Below are 23,417 nucleotides of genomic sequence, written 5' to 3'. Positions count from 1 at the left end.
ATACCCCCTAAGGATAGAAGATAGAGAGGGAGCACAACCATTAATTGATAAATTCATGAGACACGGGTTATTAGTGGAATGTGAATCTAAATACAATACCCCGATACTCCCAATTAGGAAACCAGACGGGAATTACCGTATAGTACAGGATCTGAGAGCAATCAATAAAATAGTAGAAGATTTATATCCCCTGGTAGCAAACCCATATACACTGCTTACAAAACTATCTAGTGAATTGACTTGGTTCACCGTACTGGATCTAAAGGATGCATTCTTCTGCTTACCCCTAAGTCCAGAGAGTCAGCTATTATTTGCATTTGAGTGGGAGAACCCTAAATCCGGCAGAAAAACACAACTGACATGGACAGTGCTTCCCCAAGGGTTCAAGAATAGCCCAACTATTTTTGGGAATCAGCTAGCCAAGGATTTGGAACAATGGGAACGCCCCTCTGAGAAAGGAGTTCTGTTACAGTATGTAGATGATCTATTAATAGCTACTGAAACGGAAGAAGAGTGTGTAACATGGACTATCAGTCTACTGAATTTTCTGGGGCTTAATGGGTATCGAGTCTCCCCACAGAAGGCCCAGGTGGCAAAACGACAAGTAGTCTATTTGGGCTACGAAATCACAGCAGGACTAAGGATGCTGGGAACAGCGAGGAAGGAAGCCATTTGTCAGACCCCCGAGCCCCGGACTGCAAAGGAGCTGCGCACATTCCTGGGAATGACAGGCTGGTGTCGACTCTGGATCCATAACTATGGACTTCTGGTAAAACCACTCTTTGCACTTTTAAAAACTAACCCCAATACTCTCACTTGGGATGGGGAAAGCAGAAGAGCCTTTAAACAGTTAAAGCGTGAGCTCATGCAGGCTCCTGCCTTAGGGTTGCCAGACACAACAAAACCATTCTGGCTATTCTCATATGAAAAACAAGGAATAGCCTTGGGAGTCCTGGCTCAGAACTTGGGGCCTTATCGAAGAGCAGTAGCATACTTTTCTAAACAACTGGATGAAGTAAGCAGGGGGTGGCCGAGCTGCTTGAGAGCAATAGCTGCACTGGTATTAAACGTTCAGGAAGCACGTAAATTTACTTTAGGGCAGAAAATCACAGTCTTGACATCTCACACTGTTTCAACTGTGTTAGAAGTGAAGGGTGGGCACTGGCTCTCACCGCAGAGACTCCTTAAGTATCAAGCTATCCTGATGGAACAAGATGATGTGGAAATAAAAGTAACTAATATGGTTAACCCAGCATCCTTCCTTAGTGGGACCTCGGGAGAACCAGTACTGCATGATTGCCTGGAAACCATTGATGCGGTGTGTTCCAGCCGACCAGACCTGAAAGAAGAACCACTAGAAGATGCTGAGGACTCTTGGTATACTGACGGTAGCAGCTTTGTGCTGCAGGGGGTACGCAAAGCAGGCTATGCTGTGACAACTACAAACAAGGTAATAGAATCAAAAGCCTTGACCCCAAATACCTCTGCACAAAAGGCAGAAATCATAGCTCTAACTCGAGCATTAGAGCTGGCAGAGGGAAAGAGAATCAACATATGGACAGATTCAAAGTATGCTTTTAGTGTGATACATGCCCATGGAGCAATATGGAAGGAGAGAGGACTATTATCAACACAAGGAAAGGGCATTAAGCATGCCGAGGAAATTTTAAAGCTCCTGGAAGCAGTTCATCGACCAAGAAAGGTGGCTATTATGCATTGCAGAGCACACCAGAAAGGAAAGATGCCGGAAGAAGTAGGAAATGCTTTTGCAGATCGAGAGGCAAAACGAGCAGCAAGGGAAGACCCGGTGGAAATGCATTCTTTAATTCCAGACGGTAAAATCCAAACTGATAGTGAACCCAGATACTCAAAGGAAGATAAAATTCTCATAGAAGATCTAGGAGGGCAAGTGGGAGAGGGAGGATGGGCCACTACCCCACAAGGTAAAATCATTATTCCCACGGCTATACTGTGGGCAGTGATAATGGCTGAACACAGAAAAACTCATTGGGGAGTGGAGGCACTGCATAAATATTTAGCCCAAAGAATAATTGCCCGGAACTTGTATTCCACAATTAGGCAGGTGACACAACAATGCGAGATATGTTTACAGAATAACCCCAAGTCAGGTCATAAAGTCACTCTAGGGCAGATAGGGAAAGGGAATTACCCGGGACAACAGTGGCAAATTGATTTCTCAGAACTCCCAAGAAAAGGGGGTTCAGATATTTATTGGTATTAACAGACACCTTTTCGGGATGGCCAGAAGCGTACCCCTGTAGGACTAACAAGGCTCGAGAGGTAACAAAGGCTCTGTTACATGAGATTATTCCGAGGTTTGGGGTCCCTGCAGCAATTTCATCAGATCGTGGCCCACACTTTAATGCTAAAGTGGTCCAACAAGTAAGTTCACTATTGGGAATTGATTGGCAGCTACATACACCATACAGGCCGCAGTCCAGCGGTCAGGTGGAAAAAATGAATCACCTAATCAAATTACAGATAGTGAAATTGGGCCAAGAGGCTGGGATACCCTGGCCTCAGGCATTACCACTGGCACTTTTACGAGTTCGTACCAAACCCCGAACCAAGGAAGGACTGAGCCCATTCGAAATCCTTTATGGGAGGCCTTACCCTGTACAAAAGGGAATCTCTATGCAAACTGGGGAAGAAGTATTGAATGAATACATGGTAAATCTGACAAAGCAACTAAAGAAAATTGAAAAAACAGTACTTGGGGCCAGGGCACGGGGCCTAGATAGCCCAGTGCATAATATACTACCAGGCGACTATGTTTATGTTAAATCCCTCTCAGATTCACCTCTGGAACCAAAGTGGAGTGGGCCCTACCAAGTGCTCCTGACCACCCACACGGCAGCAAAGGTGAAAGGACTGACGCCTTGGATACACCACACCCGCCTGAAGAAAGCTCCCAGACAACAGTGGACGGTGAAAGAGGAAGGACCACTGAAGATCAAAATCCAAAAACATGTATAACAGCTTGGTAATTTTTAGCATGACCGTGACAACAGTCGTAGCCTGGCATGGGAACAGCTACCTGAAAATGACTGAGAAAATTGGCCAGGCTTTCAATAAATCTTGCTGGATATGCACGGCCCTCCCTAGAGGAGAGGGAAGAGTGCCTATGTATGGGGTGGCAACACTAAACTGGACAATTCCAAGCTGGGTGGAATATGGGAAATGTAAGTTTGGTCTAGAAGACAAACAAGACAAACCACAGAAAGGTCCTAGGTTTGAGTTGCTAATCTTAGATTCTACTAGGTCAATCTTTGTAGATAGAAAATTTGATAAGGGGGTGGGGGTGGGATGGCGAAACTTAACGGGCATAGGGTGTAGTTGGGAATATGGGAATTCAGGAATAGTAACAGGGATTGTTAGAATTGGGAAATGGGCACAAGGCACGGGATGCGACCCTAGAACAGATGAGGCATCATACTGGGTCTCAGATAAGAATATTCTCGGAATTGCAAGGATGGCTACATCATTTGCCTATCAAGAAAAGATGCCCAAGCCATGTAAATTACCAAATGGGTATTGGTGGCTGTGTGGGGATGGGCATGCTCGAAAAGCATTACCTATAAATTGGACAGGGACATGTACTGTAGGATATTTGGTACCTCAAACTACAGTACATGAAGACACCCCACGAGGACTTTTAAGAACTCCCTGGATTCGAACTAGGCGCACATACAATCCCTTAGTGCACAGCACAGGCTTTCATAGCTTCTTAAGAATTCTCATTCCATCTCTAGGGGTGACACAACTAGAACAGGCAATTGTGAATATCTCAGCTACTTTAGAAATAGTAGAAAATGCCACAACAGATGCATTGCGAGCAATCCAAGAAGAGGTATCCTCCTTATCCAAGGTGGTGATTCAAAACAGGATGGCACTGGATATATTAACAGCCAAAGAAGGGGGGGTATGCACAATAATAAATCAGAGCTGCTGTGTGTACCTAAACAAAGATCTAAGAATTGAAACCGACTTGAGGAAAATTTGGGAACAAACAAAGGTGTTGCACAAGGCAAGTCAGGATAACATAGGTTGGGAAAAAGGATTGTGGGATACACTCACTAGCTGGTTACCAAATTTAGGATGGGTAAAGCAGCTCTTTTTGGTCGGAATCATTATAGCCATCTTGGTGCTGTTAATAAGTTTTACCTGTATAATAGTAAAGTGCTCTATGTGCTTGTACCAAGGTACCGGAAGGGAATATGAGGTTTGGAAGAGACATGAGCTGAGACAAAAGGTAGAGAGCGGAGCCTATTTTGAGACCCATTAAGAATCTAGCAGGTAAAAGCCTGCTAGATTAAAGAAAAGGGGGGAATTGAAGAGTGAGCAAAGCCTCAAAATGGTGGTAAGGTAACACTTTGCTATAGAAAGGGAAAGGGGAACTTCACAGAAACCAAGACAAAGGGTAACTGTAGATAGTTTACATTTAAAAGGGCAGGGAAAAGGGGAATTACAGACACTTAGTCAAAAGAAAACCAGAGAAGAGGGCAATAAAGATAAGAAGAAACTGTCCAGAGACCTCTGACAAGAAGAAGGATTAGATATCCCCGGGCAAGACGATGCTTACGTGGGAGAATGGTACCAGCAGATAACACCAAGAAGAAAACAGAAGAAGAATTTCACCCCAAAACATCGGCAAGGGTCGCGGGGAATGGGGTCAGGGGGAATGAGGGAATGGGGTTGCGGGGAACGGGGCCATAGGGAATGTAATGAATATGTAATCAAACTAAGGAGGAGACTATTGATTATGTATTAGCTTAACCTATATCTGTAACACACTTTTCTCTTTACGGTGTGCAAGTTTGGAGGAGCTATCCCCCTTGCACCCGGCGCTGCGCAACGCTGGAATAAACATACCTGCTTTATAACCCATCTCTGGATTATAGAGTTTGATTCCGCAAGTCAATAGAAATGCTTCAATTGACTGGTGTTTGAAGCTGAATTTATTACAAATATTATTACTGAAGTTGGACTGCATGTAAGCACATGAAAGTGATAAACTACATTCCAGGGACTATTTCAGTGTACAGGGAGGTTTGGTACCTTTTAGTTGAGGATCTTTGAGAGAAGTTTTATAGAACATGCTTTTATTACCAGGTATAACGAGACCTAAAAGTAGAATCACATTTTGTGATCTTCAATTCTGCGCTGAAATTACCTTCTGGTAGTGTGAAACTAAAAAGTATCAGATGATACACGTGAAGGGAACTCCTCTGTTTCCTTCACACATTTATGTACCGGTATGTTCTTCAGAGGCTGTAGACATTTTAAACAGTGCACATTTTAGGCAGAGTTGCAATAAAGAAAACAAAATGTCCCACAATGAGAGGACTGTATTTTGGAAAGCTTATGAGATAGGCAACAAAATATTGCTTTCTCTGCTGCATTCTGTGTACTCTTCTTCCATCATATCATGCAGATTATTTCATCTCTTCATTCATTAATGTGACTTGTTAAATGTAAACATGAAGAGTGTCCAAAGAGATAGCACTGAAAGCCTTATTAGAATGAAATTGGATAGCTCGTGTTCTAGACAGTATACAGTGAAAAGTCTTATTCACCTAGGGCAAGACAGATTGACCCCACAAAAAAATAAATAAATAAATAAATAAATTGAGTGATCAGTTCAGAAAACAAAATCCTTTTAGATGAAGGTACAACAGTTGCAATAAAAACAGCCCTAGAAATCCATTTACATCTGAAAATAAGCAGAATATTATTTTATTATTTTCATAGAAGAACTGATGACTCAGCCATAAAATCACACAGGAATCCATTTTACTGGCCATTAAAATCATTTATAGCTATTTTGCTTCTTCATTTTTCAAAGGTATGACTTTAAAAGTTTCACAGAAACAACAACAAAAAAAACCTCAAACTGTTTCTCTGTTCAATGTAGCTGATGTGAAGACATATAGTTTCAGTTTTTTTAAACAGGATAGGGATGCATGTTTTGAGTTCCTACTTTTTCCAGACATCTTATCTCATTATAATTGCCATAATTTTCAGTTAGCTTTAAAGACTGAATGAATTGTTATTGTTTAATATTTTGCCATGTATGGTTTGATTGCGATTTATTACATATAATATAAATGTTTCCTTAATGTATGCCACTGATGTTAAGTGAATGATGATCATCTCAACTTTCTCAGGATTCTATTTGCCAATACTTCATAGAAATAAATCAGGATTGTGAGTTATTTTGAACCTTTTGTGACTTTTTCCCATTTGTATTAGTTAATTTCATTATAGCATTTTGGATTAGAATCTGATTTATTTTCCATTTCCCTAAGTAAATAATTTCAGAGAAATATCTTTATTTTAACACTACCTTGGAATACATCAAAAGCTGGACAATAAAAAAAAAAACAACAAAACTTCCTGTCATTTTTGTTGCTATGTGTTGCATCTTCACAAAGAAAAAATACAGTTTTTGAACTCTGTAGTCATAAATTTAGTTTTATAAGTGTGAAAGACAGAACTGGTTTTCTTTTGTTGTCTCAAAGCTTGCTTCATGAGGCCTTCCTGATGATGAGACTCTGACTGACAACTGATAAGTATCCTGAAGGACGGATGGTGGGTGTCATTGTGCCATAGTGTTTCTGCTTACGACCGCAAAGATAAGCAGAAATGGGAAGAGCAGTCTTTCTCAGGGGTGCTGCTCGAAGGAGTGGACCACTGCAGAAGGCGATAACGCTTGTGTCCGGCAACGGAGACCCCCCTCTTCCTTCCTTGCTGGCCCATCTGTGGCCAGGAATGTCACAAAAGCTGGTTGTAAATCATCTTTCGAGAAGTGTTTGCCTGTTTGTTTGGAAGTTTGGTATTTCCCCCAAAAATGCTGAGCTGCAATTCTCAGACTTCGAAGAGGAAAAATTCCCACCGAAATGGGGGATAAAAGGCCCTCGCTAAACTGGGGACTTTGGAGACAGACTCCCAAAGACACCTTTGAAGGAGAATTCCCTGAGGGGAAAACCTCGTCGGAAGAACCCCGGGACCAGCTTGCTGCAGAGCTCCCTGGCTGTCTCCCATCCCCCGCGGTGATCAGACGAGTTCCTGAGATCAACGGACCTACTGTGTACCTCGCTGGACCCACGGTGGTGACTATATCTCTTTTGTTATCTGCAAAGACTCCTTGCTTATATTTCCTACTTTCCCTATCGCCTACCTTCCCTTACCCGTCTCCCTAAAAACGGCTAGGACTTTAATAAACTGGTTGGACCAACATTTGAACCGTTGCTTCTTAATCTCACGCCGGGTATACACATATCAAAGAACCTTGCCTCCCTCCTACAAATTGGAGCGAGACAATAAGGAAAACAATTTTTCTAAAACTATTGTTGAAAACAGGAATCTCAATAAAATATTAAAATGAACTCTGGAATTAGGTCAGTCTGAAAAATTTGGAATCCTAACAATTGAATTAACGAGCAAATCCGTGAAGATACAGTAGTCAAATATGTGAAAATACAAGAATTAAGCTATTGTAATAGCAGTTGTAATACTTTTCATTAAGGATGGAATGAAGATAGTAAAGTTTACCAATCTGAAAATGTATTCAGTTGAGAGACTCAGACGTACAAAAAAGAGGAGTGATGGCTCCAGTGGAAGAATCCTTGATAAAGTAACGTAACTAGCAAGATTTCTGGATATCTTCAAATTTAACGAACAGCAGTTTCCAAGGTTTATCTAACAGATACATTATTAGACATCTTAGACACATTTGGTTTTAGTAATTGATAAATTTCTTTATTACAGAAGCATTTAATTTTAATATAGTACATTCTAGTGTAATTTATGAAGAATTTAATGTTTTATATGCAATTTAGTCAGAACATTGCTCTGATGATTTCAGCTGTATGAGGGAAAGAATAGTTTTACTATTGTAACATGCTTTGAACCTTGAAGAGACATAGCAGTATGAGTTGACTTATTATATTATTATTATATAAAAGTGAATTCATTTTCCACTGTTTGACAAAACAGTTCAAATGTCAAGCAAGTGGGACTGTACTTCTGAGATGCAAATATAGACATATCTGCTATCAGCTGAAATGAAAATATTAATGACATTTTGCAGACAAGTAGGCTTAATTAATGCCAGCTATTAAATATCCTTAAGATCTTTTTTTCTATGAGGTAGTAAGTTAGAATTTGCACAACAAAAATACTTTCAAGATAGTCCTGAATAAAGTTCAAATTCCATTACTGAGATGTGTAATTCTTAAAACCTAAACCTGAAACAAATGGATGCTCAACACGAAAAGGCTTAACACTTTTATTTTTTAACTCACAAATGACATAGATTCTGGGAAAATAAATAATTAAATAAATAATCAGTATCTTTTCTGTTAGGAAGAGATTTTCTAATTTGAATTTGCTCATCTAAGTTAAAATACCAAGCACATTTTACCAAATGTTTTTTTTTCAGCAGCTTTAAATTTAAGGGCATTTCTTCCACAGAACTAGGCAACATGCACATAATTTCACTGTAAGTGTTGTAGAGAAACGACATAATTTTCTGTAATCTGAAATCAGTGAGATTTCACAGATTTGAAACACAAGCTAAGCAGTAAAAGACAGAATGGCTGGGCTATAAAACCAAGTGTTAACTGAGGAAAAAACTGGAAGAAGTTACAAAGTGAAAGTATGAGAGATTGAAGCAACAGGGAAGAAGAAATGAGGAGAGCGTTATTTTATTATTACTTACTTCTTTTAACAGTGTTGTCTCCAGCACATATAATCTCTTTTGCTTTAAAAGAATGCTGAAAGCCACTTTTCAAGTGTCTTTCCCTTTCATAGGCTTTCTAAATCAATAAAGCTTTGTAAAGATTCTTCTATATTTTGTTTATCCAAAGAAAGGTTTGAATTACATTTTTGAGGATGAAGGTGGAAGGAAAGGGAAACACGACAAATTCAGACTCTCTCATTCAATTTTAATTTGTTAGAGACTTGTGGCTGGTGCTAAACACCCTACAATTGACAGTTGAAGTAAACAGTCTCTCTATAAAGTGCTCCTTTTTTCTCTGCTTAGTCATATGGATTGTATCTCTTATGTGGATGGTCATAGAGCATCGAAGAGGTTACTGCTACCTGCAGAATGTGAGCAAAAACAGTTAAAGTAAAGGAATGAATTGGAAATGACAGCTTCCTGAAAGTGACCTGTGACTTTCACCTAGAATTATTCATGATTTATTTTATTTTTTTTTAATTTTTTTTTCCCCAGTGTAGTTGGAAACCACATTTATGATGTGCGGATCTGCAGATCCTTCCTCCCTGCTAGTTACAGAACTGGGCCAAACCAGCCCATAAACTGCTGAAACCTATGGTGTTCCCTCTTCTTGTTAAGGTGATTCCATTGGTTGATGACTTGAGAAATAGACCTTTGGGATCAAAAAGTGAATTCATGACATTTAGCTGCCCAGTAATCTTAATAACAACCATTAAATATCCTTAAGACTTTTTTTCTGATATGGAATTTAGAATTTGCACAACAGGAATATTTTCAAGATGCAGTGGCTAGCATAGATGCCTGCAGTGGATTTGGCAGGTTACATCCTGAACCAATATATGAGCACCTGAGTGCTCAGGGCAGGGAAGCCAAATCCACCCTTTCTCTCTCTTCCTCTTGTTGGTGCTTCCGGGCGTACGTATACATTCAGAGCAGCCGCTGTTTGCCCCTTCTTCCCCCTCCTGGCATACCAAAGTTTGAGAGGGAGAAGGCTGCGCTCCCAACCTCATGCTTTTTTCTGGACTTTTGCTGAGGTGACTTAATTCCTCTTTCTTTGGTATCTTGTTCTTAAGTGCCTGTATCTCAAATAAAGATTTGTCATTGCCTTTGTTGGCTTTACAGATGTTTTAAGATTAAAAAAAATTACTAGGAAAGACCCATGGGTTCTTCCAGGACAGGTGTCTACGTGCTCACTTGTTGTTTTTTTCCCCCTTCTTTCTCAAGCTTATTTCCCAGATGTCTGGTGGCAGCAGCTGGTGGCAGCACAACAGCTAGGCTAGTGTCAGGTTAGCCTAGTGGCTTGTGAAAAGCCCAAAAGGGAAGTAATGGATTCACATGCAAGAATCTGGATTAAAACTTCTTTCCAGAGGAAAATAAGATGAGTAGTAGAGAGTGGTCCTGTTGTGCGTCCAAGGCTGGATTGATTCTCTGTCCTGCTTCAGTTCTGTGTCTTTGCTATGGACTTTTTCTGTTCAGTGGAAATAATAATGTGTTCAGAAAGGCTCAATTATTGTTTACACTGGCATATGGCTAAAAAAATGAGGGATATAGAGAATTTTTCACACTTCATGCTCGATATAAGAAGCAGAAGGAACAGATAGTAAAAGGAGAACATTCCTAGTTTGAAAAAAATTAGTGAATTTTATACATATTTTAATGGAATGCTTTTTAATAATATTGTTTTAACTCTAAAATAAAGCTAAAGAAAAACTTGTCTATATAGCAAAAACTGACTATTCATTGGTATGCAAATTTAGGAGGGCCATTAACTAGACAAGCCTTGAACATTAGGGATGAGGTAGGTTATTCTTCTCCAAAATGATAATTCTCTAGGATGAATTAATTTTGAAAGTCTCTTCCTGACTGTGTTCTAGGAATGACTGATATTGGCAATAGAGTTTATTTTTAAGGGAGGTCCTACCTGAGAACACATGCTGGCTCTAACCTGTTCTGAATGCTTCACAATAGGTCTGTATGAAAGTCACTGCCTCCTTCTCATGAGCTCAGTAGGCTATCATGTTTCTAAAATATCTTGTGAAATTTTCATGCTCTTTGGGGTCCAATGTTTATCTCCAGGACTGTGCATGTGAACATCTGAGACATTTTGATCTTTTCCTGAATCATTTCACTGATTCCCTGCATACCAATTATTATGAGATTCAGATTGAGCAGTCACGGGTGCCACAATGAGTTATTATGAGATTAAATATGTTTAAAGCTAGGAGAAATCATTACATCAATATCCTGTTTTCACAGTGTATCATAAGCCTTATATCTAACCCAGGTTTCCCCCTAAAAAATTCCTAGGATTAAACAATTCTTAAAGGCAGTAATTCTTTTGGAGGAATCCCCACTGGTTCTGTTGTTAAGATCTTTTAAATACAGATAGCCTCTGCAGGGTCCTATTCAGCTTTTTAGTGATACTATCTTTCACAGCACATATTGGAAGTTCTAGTCTACACTGAACGCACAGACATAGATACTAATTTAAAAAAGAAAGGGCATTAGTATGTTGACTTATAGTCTTTAAACTGTCACTGTTTTTGTCAAAAAGAATATATACTAATTCAGTTAGAATTTGTGCAAAGTAATTCTAAATGAAAATATTCTTTGTTATGTGGAATATCCTATTAAATTGTCATAGTAGTTTCTTTGGCTGTTTAATCTGATAGAACTTGTTATTTTTACAAAGAGAAATCAAGATATGGCTAACGTTCATTCTCTGCTTCAGCAATTCAAATATAGGCTAAGTAAGTTGTAATCTTTATTTTTATCTCCAGCACTTTCAGTAGCAAGCAAGTAATGTTTAACCATATGTTCATAGAGTATTATATATAGTTAGAGTATTCAGGAAGGGAGCTGCCTCTATCAGAATAGTGTACTGCAGCTACACTTACGCCATATTTTGTCACCTTGCTTCATGAAAGGATGAATATAAAGAAGAGTCATCTGGAAATAGCAAACACCTGATTTCTACTAGTTGTATTCTAGATTCTACTGATCTACTAGTTGTAGTAAGTGAAATATAGCATAGATGAACCTAACCACTTACTTCCATGCTAATTCTGGCAGTGAATCAGAACCAAATGCTGTAAATGGCTGGGCCAAATACCTAGAAAGAAAAGCATGAAGGGAAAAAGGCTGAATTATCTTGAGTATACTCTCTCTGCAGGTAGATAGCTCTGGTGCTATCGCATCCCACACTGAAACAAAGAATCACAGAATCACAGAATTGTAGGGGTTGGAAGGGACCTCTAGAGATCATCGAGTCCAACCCCCCTGCCAAAGCAGGTTCCCTACACCATGTCGCACAGGTAGGCATCCAGGCAGGTCTTGAATATCTCCAGAGAAGGAGACTCCACCACCTCCCTGAGTAGCCTGTTCCAGTGCTCCGTCACCCTCAATGCAAAGAAGTTCTTCCGCACATTTGTGCGGAACTTCCTGTGCTGAAGTTTCATCCCATTACCCCTAGTCCTGTCCCCATGCACTACTGAAAAGAGACCAGCCTCGCCACTATGGCCCCCACACCTCAGGTATTTATAAATCTGGATCAAGTCCCCTCTCAGCCTTCTTTTCTCAAGGCTAAACTGACCCAGTTCCCTAAGCCTCTCCTCATAGGGGAGATGCTCCAGGCCCTTCACCATCTTTGTGGCCCTCTGCTGGACTCTTTCCAAGAGATCCCTGTCTTTTTTGTACTGGGGAGCCCAGAACTGGACATAGTATTCCAGATGAGGCCTCACCAGAGCAGAGTAGAGGGGGAGGATCACCTCCCTCGACCTGCTGGACACGCTTTTTTTAATGCACCCCAGTATGCCATTGGCCTTTTTGGCTACAAGGGCACACTGCTGGCTCATGGCCAATCTGTCGTCCACCAAGACACCTAGGTCCCTCTCAGCAGAGCTCCTCTCCAGCAGGTCTTCCCCCAGCCTGTACTGGTGCATGCAATTATTTCTCCCTAAGTGCAAGACTCTATGTTTGCTTTTGTTAAACCTCATCCAGTTTCTTAGTGCCCAGCTCTCCAGCCTGTCCAGGTCTCTCTGAATGGCAGCACAGCCTTCAGGCGTGTCAGCCAATCCTCCCAACTTCATGTAATCAGCAAACTTGCTGAGGGTGGTCACTATCCCCTCATCACTCCTTCAACATGATGAAGATGTTGAACAAGATTGGACTCAGCACAGACCCCTGGGGGACGCCACTAATTACAGGCCTCCAGCCAGATTCCACACCACTAACAACAACCCTCTGCACTCTGCCAGTCAGCCAATTCTCGACCCACTTCACTGTCCACTCATCTATCCCACGCTTCCTCAGCTTTGTTATAAGGATGTCATGGGGGACAGTATCTAAAGCCTTACTGAAATCAAAGTAGACTACATCTATCACTCTCCCCTTGTCCACCCAGCTAGTTACATCTTCATAAAAGGCCACCAGGTTGGTCGAGCATGACCTCCCCTTGGTGAACCCATGCTGAGTACTCTTGATAACCTCCTTTTCTCCCAGTTGCCTGGTGATGGCATCCAGCACAAGCTGTTCCATCACCTTCCCTGGGACAGAGGTGAGGCTGACTGGCCTATAGAAGCCCAGGTCTTCCTTCTTGCCCTTTTTGAAGACTGGAGTGACATTGGCCATCCTTCAGCCTTCAGGCACCTCCCCAGTTTTCCAAGTCCTCTGAAAGAATATAGAGAACGGCTCAGCAACAACCTCCACCAGCTCTCTAAGCACCCGCGGATGTACCCCATCAGGTCCCATGGATTTATGGACCTTAATGTTTCCTAGGTACTCATGGACCACCTCTTCCCTGACTAAAGGGAAATCTCCCATTCCCCAGACTCTCTCATTAACCTCCAGGGTCTGGGATTCCTGAGGGAGAGCCCTTTCACTAAAGACAGAAGCAAAGAAGGCATTCAGTATTTAAGCCTTCTCAGCATCCCTCGTTACCAGAACAGCCCCCTCACTTAGTATGGGGCCCACATTCTCCCTAGCCTTCCTTTTGCTGTTAACATACTTTAAAAAAGCCTTTTTTTTTATTATCCTTGAAGAATTGCAGGGCAACTGAACTCCTGTCAGAGATGAGCTCTTGATGCCATTGCTTTCCTCAGGGCAACTGGCTCTGGTGACATTGGGGTGGGGTCAGGAGGAGAGGCATCACACCCTGTATTTACAAAAGCAGCCCCTAGGGAATGCAGCTCCCAGAAGTGCTGTGAAAAAATTGGGCAAAACCAGTATGGTCTGTCAGTAAGAGCCTGGCACATCAGTTCATGCAGAGGGAAGAGTATCCCTCACCACTTGGAGGACTAGCTCAATAATAGTCTGCCTTCTAGTTAACAAACCTAGCCATGATCTCCACTAGGCAGAAAGTTTTTGTCAAAAAGAATGCAGCTACCCAGAAAGGCAGCTGTTCAGGTCTCTGGCTACAGGGAGTGCTTGAGTGCTGATGCCATTAGAGGGTGGCAGGGATACCATCTGCATGAGGTGTGAGCAGGTAGATGACCTGCTTAGCCTGGTGGTAGAGCTCAAGGAGGAGATGGACAGGTTAAGAAGCATCAGGGACTGTGAGTAGAAGATAGGCTAGTAGAGTAACTTCCTGCTGTATCTACTAGAAATAGATACACTCTGTCCTGTCACTGTCGGGCAAAGAGGGAAAGGACCTAAGAAATGGGGAGAAACTGAAGCAGGTCCCTTCTCAGAACTGCAAGCAAACCCCCTCCCTATCTATCTCACCTTCCTGGATGTCTTTATTCAATAGGTTGAAGCTCTCAAGCTCATGGAAAAGGTAAGTGAGGATGTCTAGGGCAAGGAGATCAACTCCACACCTCAAAATTGCCTCTTTCTCTGACTACAATTATGATCACAGGCTGAGAGCTGAGCCTGTTCAGACTGGAGAAAAGAAGGCTCTGATGAAACTTGTCAGCAGCCTTTCAATATCTAAAGAGGGGCTATAAGAAGGAAGGAGATAGACACATTAGCAGGGCCTGTTGTGATAGGACAAGGGGAGGAGGTTTCTAACTAAAAGAGAGGAGATTTAAACAGGATATAAAAAGTTTGTTTGTTGTTTTGTTTTGTTTTGTTTTGTTTTGTTTTTCTAGTAAAGTTGGTGAGGCACTGGAATCAATTACCCAGAGAGATGATGGATGCTTCAGCTCTGGATACATTCAATGTCAGAATGGATGGGGCTCTGAGCAACCTGATCTAAGTGTAGATGTCCCCATTAATTGCATGGGAATTGGAGTAGGTGGTCTTATGTGATCCATTCCAACCAAAACGGTTAAATGACTTTATGATTCTAAGCATAAGAATCTGACAGCTGAAGTGACTAGCTTTTGTTTCTTAGTGTTCTCATGTCTTTTGCAGAGAAGAAAATCATGATATAGGTGAAGGTTAATTCTTTATTTGAGATTACAAATATCATAACTTTCATTTAAGAAGTACTAGAATAAGTCTAGAATCCTAATTCTGTCATTTTTAATGAAGACTTGAAAAAAAGGATCCTTTTGTATTTGGCTGTACTTCCCAATTTTCTTTCCTCCGTCTTGTCCAAAAATTCCCTCACACAGAACATTGCTGCTGAGCCACCAGGAGAAACTGTGCAGGTTGCTGCCACTTGAGTTAATAAAGTTAGATGCCTTCAAGGGATTTAATTGTCTAATTTACTTCAATTATGAGAAAGAGAAGGTTTGCTTGTAGATGTAAGTTTCCTCTTATTTTACATTTGTAAACTGTTTTTCTGTAGTTTCCATCCTTTCTCTGTTCATCTGTAGTTCTTATTCCAGACTTATTCTTCTTGTCTTTCAAATTTCCTGACTGTGGATATTTCACTTCACCTCTTGCTTTTTGTCCATTTTTTTTCTTTACTTGTATAACTTAATTTGAATATTTGTAGTTGACATATTTCCCTTCTCTCCTATTGCATGTGAGCTTTTGCTAAAACTTTTCATCTGTTCCCCTGTGTCCTTGTTCTCTATTTTTTTATGCTCGCTTATCTGGTCTTATTAAACAGATTTATTTGCTTCCTTTCTCATTGTAGGACCCAGATACTTTATGAAGTCAATCCAGCCCACTGCATTCTTTTTCTCTCTGATAGCTTCTATTATAGCTTCATATCAGTCTGCTCTTGTCCTCTTTTTCTTCTCAATAATTAACCCAAGAAGGTTGTGGGTTTTTTTGTTTTGTTTTTTGTTTGTTTGTTTGGTTGGTTTTGGTGCATTCCTCAATCCTGAGAGAAGAAAGTCTCCTTTATCCTTTGTTAAGGTATTTGAACTATTCACAAAATGTACTATCTCAGTGCAGCAGGAGAAATAATAGGAGGTTCTGTCCTCGAACGTAATTCTTTCTTTTGTGGGAAGTATGCGAGCGGAAAAAAATGAAGCAAAGGATAAATACCAGATAATCAGAACAACATATTTTGTTTGTTATTTGTTTGTTTGTTTTGCTTTTTGTTTTTTTGTCTTCCATGTGCTCTTACACTGTCTGTGGTGAGTGTGAAGAAAATGTTGAAATCTTACCTGACAGTTAAATAAAGCAGAGTAGACATATGATTTCTATGTAAAATATTTCTGTTCTGTCACATTATGTGGATGTGATAATCTAATTCTTAAAAACATATGTATAATAGTAAAAACATTATATGGTAGAATTGGTTTATGTTGACTGCATTTAATTGCACTTCCTGAGTTTCATGTTCCTCAATGCTTGCTTTTTATTTTTCTCTGTTCTTGTTGAGTTTTAGTTATGTAGTCTGTAAATAAAATTCAAGACATTTTTAAATAAATAGTTACAAATACTGGTGTTGTCTCCTAGGGACTAACAGTTAGGAGATCTTCATTGCATTCTTTTCAGTTAAGTGCAAAATGTACATAGTAGCTTCATACTTTGTATTCTATTCATTATGTTTCAGTTCATGAAAGGAATGAACAGGTCCTTAATAGGGATTAGAAATGAAGAGAAATAGAAGTTATTAACAAAGGTAATGACTGATGTATATCAGAGGGCAAAGTAACAAAAGGCATAATAATCCCTTAGAGTTGGCTGTGCAAGGCAAGAAAGAGAATCCCACTCTGGCTGGGCCTTACAGGAGAGTGTGTTACAATGGACTACCAGAAATTTGAAGACCTGAGTTTTACCCACTTTGTCCTGTATTATTTTTCTTTATATCATGCTTCCATTCTAAGTTTTCTCTTTTGCTATATTAGTTTTGAGAGCATGGCATAGACTAAGGTGGGGGGGAAAGCATACTTTATTTTGAGAATGATGCTATGAAAAATAGCTTACATGTATTTTACAGGAAAATGAATAGGACCTCTGAGACTGGCAGGAACAGTACTTTAGATAAAAACAATACAGGTATTCTAGCTGTTTCTAGCTGAGTAGTTACCTGTTTTGCAAGATAAACTGTGTGCATTATCTGTTGCTCTTTAACACCTCTGATAATATCTTTCTCTCTGCTTTTATTTATTTTAGTTGTCACAAGCTAAATTATAACTAGTTTCTAAACATTCTACTCAATCTGATTTTCATACAATAAAAGAAAAAAAAATCATTCATTTTTCACCCACTGGCAATAGCAGCTCAGTTCAACTATATTAATGAGTGCCAGAAGAAAGCTCTCTAGAATATGCATGAGCTGTTATTCATCTAATACTGCTTTGTGAGATTGTTAAATTACTTTTTGCTGCTCGAACGTAGAGGACATACTTGAAGACAAATGCAAATAGTTAATATTTAAGTTAACTTTTATATATTTCTACACCAGAGCTAATCTGCTTCCTGTGATATTGCAGAAAATCTTGGGAACTTGTTCTGTAACTCTTGCTTTATGTAGCAATATGCCATACAAAAGCTCTGATGTTCTGCAGTACCTTTTTTGTTTGTTTGTTTTTACTCTGCAACCATCTTACTGGCTTACCAGCTCTGCCGCTAACCAGAATGTAAGGTGCTCATTAGTGGGCTGCCTTGTGGCTGTTTTTCTCAAAGCTTGAACCAGGGGAACCATCCTACAGCTAGAAATGAGACTTTGCCTTGTGGGTCTTTGGCACAGTGCTTTGTTTTAGGTCCTGAAGTAGAATTCAATATATCTAGGTACTTTTTTTTTTTTTTTTAAATATATATATATATTATATATATATACATACATATATATATATATATATATATATTTAATATAAACCTTTTGCAATTCAGCTAATGTTCCCCTGTCAAAAATAACATTGTGGATATGGCCTTCAAATTATGAATTATTTCTAATTAAGAGCTGTACAATAGTCACTGTTATTTGTTTATGTATTTGTAAGAGAAACAGCAAATACTTGAATAAATAATAGAAACACAAAGTCTTTAGGTTCCAAATGTCTACTGTCTTTCAGCTGTGTGCAGTGCTCCTTAGTACAGCCAACTCTTCTTGATTAGTATATCTGAATACTGGGCTCTAAGTTGGTGTGGGTACACAACTTCTAGCAACTCAGCCAAAACACTCTTTTTCTAATCTGTTATTGATCAAGTGCAGATACTGCTGTTGGTATGAAAACTGCGCTGTATTCAAAATGTTGAATACAAAATAAAAATAATCTTGTTTGATACTTAGATCGAGGAGAAAGCAGCCACTGGGATTTAGGAAGAAATCTGTTAGTTCATGGAGACCAATTCAATCGGAATCTTATTGACCATGTTCTGTAGTTTTAGACTTATTATTTTTCCGTTGTGTTCCATTGATCTACAGAAGTACTTCTTTGTACAAATAAGTCTAAATCATCAGTTACTCTTAGCCAGGATATCTATATCTCATTCATTTATCAATATATATATATATCTATGTAAGTCTGTATATCCAAAATCTCCTTATGTGAATGTATATTTACAGTGGCTATGTAATGCATCTGCTAAAGCAGAGAATAGTTACTTACTAGGCATTGGTTTTGGTTTTTAATGCTGTTTGTTTTTGTTACTGCATAACAATGAAATAACTATAAGATCTAATTTTGAAAAAAATCATTATAAATAGGCTACAAAGTCAGTTCCTTATTAGTAAGTCACTAATGGATTTCAGTTTAGTAGAAGCGTCTTTTGCACCTGAAAAATGAGATTCTTCAGTTTCAGTAAAACATGCCTTAAGAAGGGGCTGCCCAGGGAGGTGATTGTGTCAGTATCTCTGGAGGTGTTCAAGAAACATTCAGATGCTGTACTGAAGGACATGGTTTAATGGGGAAAAATTTGTAGTATGCAGATAGTTGGACTGGGTGATCTTTGAGGTCTTTTCCAATCTTGGTAATTCTATGATTCTGTGAGAAAATGCCTTCTTAGACAGAATAACACTCAAAAACATTATTTCTCCATATATGACCAACCTAGTGGCCTTTTATGATGGTGTCACTGCATCAGTAGATAAGAGCCACTGATGTCATCTATCTGGATTTCAGTAAGGCCATTGGCATGATACCACACAACATCCTTCTCTTTGAATTAAAAAGATATGGCTTTCAATGTTCCTTCCAACTCTAAAGATTGTGTGATTCTGTGATATTTTGTGTAGAGTACTGAATAATGTTAGTAATGTTAAAAATAACTTACTGGCAGGTAAAGCTCTAAAAAGAATAATATCTGGACTTGTTCTTTATTTCCTGTGATAACAAACTTCAAAAAATTGTTATTTTTAGCTTAAAAGTCCAGATGTTTCTTAGACAACGAAACAGAAACAGCATGTCTTTTAGCTCACATTATTGTATCCCACTGCAAACTAGTGTTTCAGCAGAAGGAGAATTTCTTCCATTTGCCTTCTCCATCATGTTATACTCAGCAATGCATGGTCTAGTATTTCAGTTTTGATCACAGGTGTCAACAAGGTGCATTGTCTTGCTCACCAAGGTGATGTGGGAAGTCTGTTCAGGATGTACATACAAGGTGTGTAGAACAGGCTGCCAGACATGGTAAAGTGCCCACAGAAACTGCAGGCTCGTTAAATTGTATTTTTTATTCTTCTCCTGTGAAATGAACATTTATCTCATTTGAAGCTAAGGTAAATTCAGTTTTTTGAGATGAGTTTGACGTTTAGCTGCAACCAGGAGAGCATTTCACTCTTTCATCACTTCCAAAAAGAGCAGCAGTTCAGTGGAGTTGAAAGCTTTGCAATCTATAAAAAGTAAAGGACTGACAATAGCTTTTGGATTTACTAGCAATAGCAGTGCAATTTCTTGACCTTTTGTTACTGCTGTCCTTTTGTTCCCAATGGCAACAGAAGAGGACTTGAACTCTGCATGGATTGCAGGTTGAGCCACATGTATTTCAGTGGAACTGCCTTCATTAAATAAATAAATAAATAAATAATACAGAATTGGAATCTTGAACTGAATAGAAACCTAAGTGAAAAAGCCATACAGTCTTCCACCTGAGACCCTTCCTAGTGACAGTGTTACTGTTTTATCTAACTTCCTGAACTCTTTCTAAGAAATTAATTTCCTGCCAGAAATTATAATTAAAAACTGTTTTAGTGTAATCTTTTGGTAGATTGAGATTGTAAGGAATGCTAAAGGTAAGAAGATAGGCCAGCTGGAATGTGTTTGACTCTGCCAAGAATTGTCCTGTTGAAAAAAAATGCACACTTTTATGATGTGCAAAGGACAGTTGTTTCAGTTTTCTGTGGTGAATTTACCTTGTGGCATAGTATCATAGTCATAAAATAGTTTGGATTGGAAGGAATCTTAAAAACCATATAGCAGGGTTGCCACCCAACAGATCAGTATAGAATGAGAGAATACTTTAACATTTGCTGGTAAGTTAAAATGGATATAAAGAAACAATTTATTATCAGGTACTCAGTTAAAAACAGCCTCCAGAAATCTTTCATATAATGTAAGTATCTTCAGCATTTTGTCTATTACTATTCTACAACATTCTCATAATAATATTAGGAAATAAAAGAGCAGTCACATGCTTGGGAGACAAACTGTAGATTAGACAAAACATTAAACAAATACCAATTTTTGCACAATTATCTCTGCTGCAATGTCTCATTATGTCAAGTGCAGTGATTTACTGAACAAATATTTACATTGTCTTTTTCTATCTCTTTGCTAATGACAACATATTAAGTTCTGATTAACTGTTCTTTATTGTAATAGCTGAGAGATGTTTTACTGTCATGTTTTTCATATTTGAATAAGAAAGAATCCTTTAAATAATGTAACATTAATTTCTTTGGAAGTGAGGGGTAGAGGGGGGGTTGCTCTGTTTTTAAATGAAAATGGAATGCTCTAATTATGAGTCTTTATTTTTTTCAGAAAGAAAGCTTCAGACACCTCATGTACAGCTTTTGTAATTTTTATTTCTGAAAGCTGGATAAGGACAAACTGCTTAAATAGATACTAAAAGCAGAGTTTCAGTACATTTGATATTTGTAGAACTGTATCTAATTTGGAACCATGACTTCCATATTTAACAATTTCCTGAGACTTTCCCAATGTCTTTCCCAAAAATCTTCCCTGCTAAGACAGTGAGGTATTACAGAATATACTAAGTGATATGTTGATATTTCTCAGTTACTGGATGCCACTAAATGCAGACAGACCAAAAAACATCTAATTTCAGTCTTCAGCCTGAAGCTACTGCATACGAAGTTTTTCTGAAGAATATATCTGGTCAAGTATTGATATGTTTCATTTATGTTTTTAACAAACTTCTTGTATTTTCTCTCAGAAGTAATTATTGCAGCTACTGTAGTGGGAAAATTCTGCATGCATTAAAATAAGAATGAAATTGGAACAATATTCAATTGAAATTAGAATGCTTTTATAGACTATCAATGGGATTCTACTATACTTTAAGCAACATAGCTACTCTTTTTGCAGTTTGAAGTGCCCAATATTTCTCAGAAAGAACTCTACTTGTAATAGCATAAACCTTGTGACAGAAATTGTCATAGTTCTGTAATTCCCTGACAACAGGAAAATAGCTATGTACAGATGCTCATGGAAGCATATACTGAACTCCTTGTGCTAATGTAGATTAGAATGGTACCTCAATCTGCATGATAGTAATCTAATAATTTTGAATTGAAAACTTAGGGTTTTTTTTTAGTTTTTTTTTTTTTCTATGTTTGTTTGTTTTTGGTAATACTTAATTGAAGCAACAAAAGCTTAAATTAGCATTAGTATTTGCCATGGTAGTGTTCTGAAAAACCACAAGTTATTTATTAGTCAGTCAGCAGCTATCATGAAATTTCCGTGGCTATAAATATGGACAATGTGATAATTTCAGAACAATTGTAAGATCCTCCTGGGTGGCTTTTTTGTTTTATTTTGTTTTTAATTTTAAAAAGTAGGTCTAACTTCTATTTTAAATTATTTTAACTTCTATTTTAAATTAGGTGATATGAAGGGCTGAGTAGGGTTGGAGTGCAGTCCACTGAAGATAGTTTTCACATTTGGAGGCTGAATATAGGGTAGAATACAAAGATATAAATCCTTCTTTCCAAGTCTAATTGTAATGATGAAATAATATTTGCAAGGGCTTAATGCACACTCAGTACTGTACTACCCATTTTGTAGGGTAGGCTGCTTGAATGCTCATTCATTTAACTGTATTCCAATTCCATTGATCAGAGAACCAAAGGGATACAGTCTAACTGCATAGCCAAGAATTTAGTGTTACCATCAACTTTTAAGTCTCAAATGAAATAATTACTGTACGCCTGATAAAGGCGTTAGAATGAGCTCTCAGCATCTGGAATTATTTACTAGGATTAAAGTAGTGTTGATGTTTCCTCCTTCCATTCTCCTTTGACTGTGGTGATTTTTTATTTGGTAACATCATATTCTTTCTTCTTTTACTTACAATTACCTAATATGCCCAAATTTATACAGTGTGTTATGTAGGTCTAAGGTACTTCTGATTTTTTTCTTAAAATTTACATGCTTTTTGCCAGTTCTCATAATTACACTTACTGACCAATGAGGGACCACTGATAGATAATTAATTCATAACCACTGGTTGTACTTTCCTTGTACTTCTTTATCCTGTATTTGATTCTAAATTCATAGATAGTTCATTCTACATAGAATGACAGCATTACTCTTCAAGTCTTGACACAGCAACTTCCTCACAGTGCCCATGGGTTTTCCTGTCTGGGCTTAGAGCCATGTTTTGCTGACCTTGAACCAGGCTGCTGGGGAAAAGGCTAATTGTGCAAATAAGCCATGAGATATGTGTGCTAGACCCTCTCATGCTCAGAATCCATGTCCAGAGCTTAAGACATGGCCAACTAGTATGCCCCAGTGGTTGCTACTATACTAATATTCACAACATAATTCATTAAGCTAAACAAAAACTAGAAACACAAGGACTCCTCCAGTTTTGTTTCTCAATAGAACCTCCTATTTTATTATGTTGGCCCATGATGTCAGAGGCAGATATTGGTGGTATGGCAGTAGAGGTTGAAACTTCCCACCAGTATTCTGTTATATTTTGTTATTACGTGGCAGAGAGGGGCAGTCTGGCAGAATGGCATCTGGGTATGACTTCTTCCACGTGGAAAAAAAATTGCACCTATTGACATTCACTGATCCTTACTGAATGTTTCTGGAGTCCAAACATTGTGTGTCAGCAGAGGGAGATGATGGGTGCTGCGTTTCAACAACACTACCCCCATAGCATCTGAGAAACAGTGGGT

At 38.8% G+C, this 23,417-nt stretch overlaps 1 long non-coding RNA gene across 1 annotated transcript in view; it reads left to right on the top strand.

Annotated features, from left to right (window-relative positions):
* Nucleotides 1-6,753: 6,753 nt before the first annotated feature.
* LOC146762001 (uncharacterized) overlaps nt 6,754-23,417 on the top strand; it is a 100,495-nt gene continuing 83,831 nt past the window's right edge. Inside the window, exon 1 of the long non-coding RNA XR_014942810.1 lies at nt 6,754-6,835. This is a non-coding gene — a long non-coding RNA (uncharacterized LOC146762001). The remainder of the gene's footprint in view (nt 6,836-23,417) is intronic.

This window comes from Coturnix japonica, chromosome 2 (assembly GCF_054131305.1).
Source record: "Coturnix japonica strain WE chromosome 2, WE-NBRP24, whole genome shotgun sequence".
Lineage (NCBI taxonomy): Eukaryota > Metazoa > Chordata > Aves > Galliformes > Phasianidae > Coturnix > Coturnix japonica.
The sequence above is the reverse complement of the archived record's forward strand: the minus strand, read 5'-3'. Positions and strand labels throughout refer to the sequence as shown.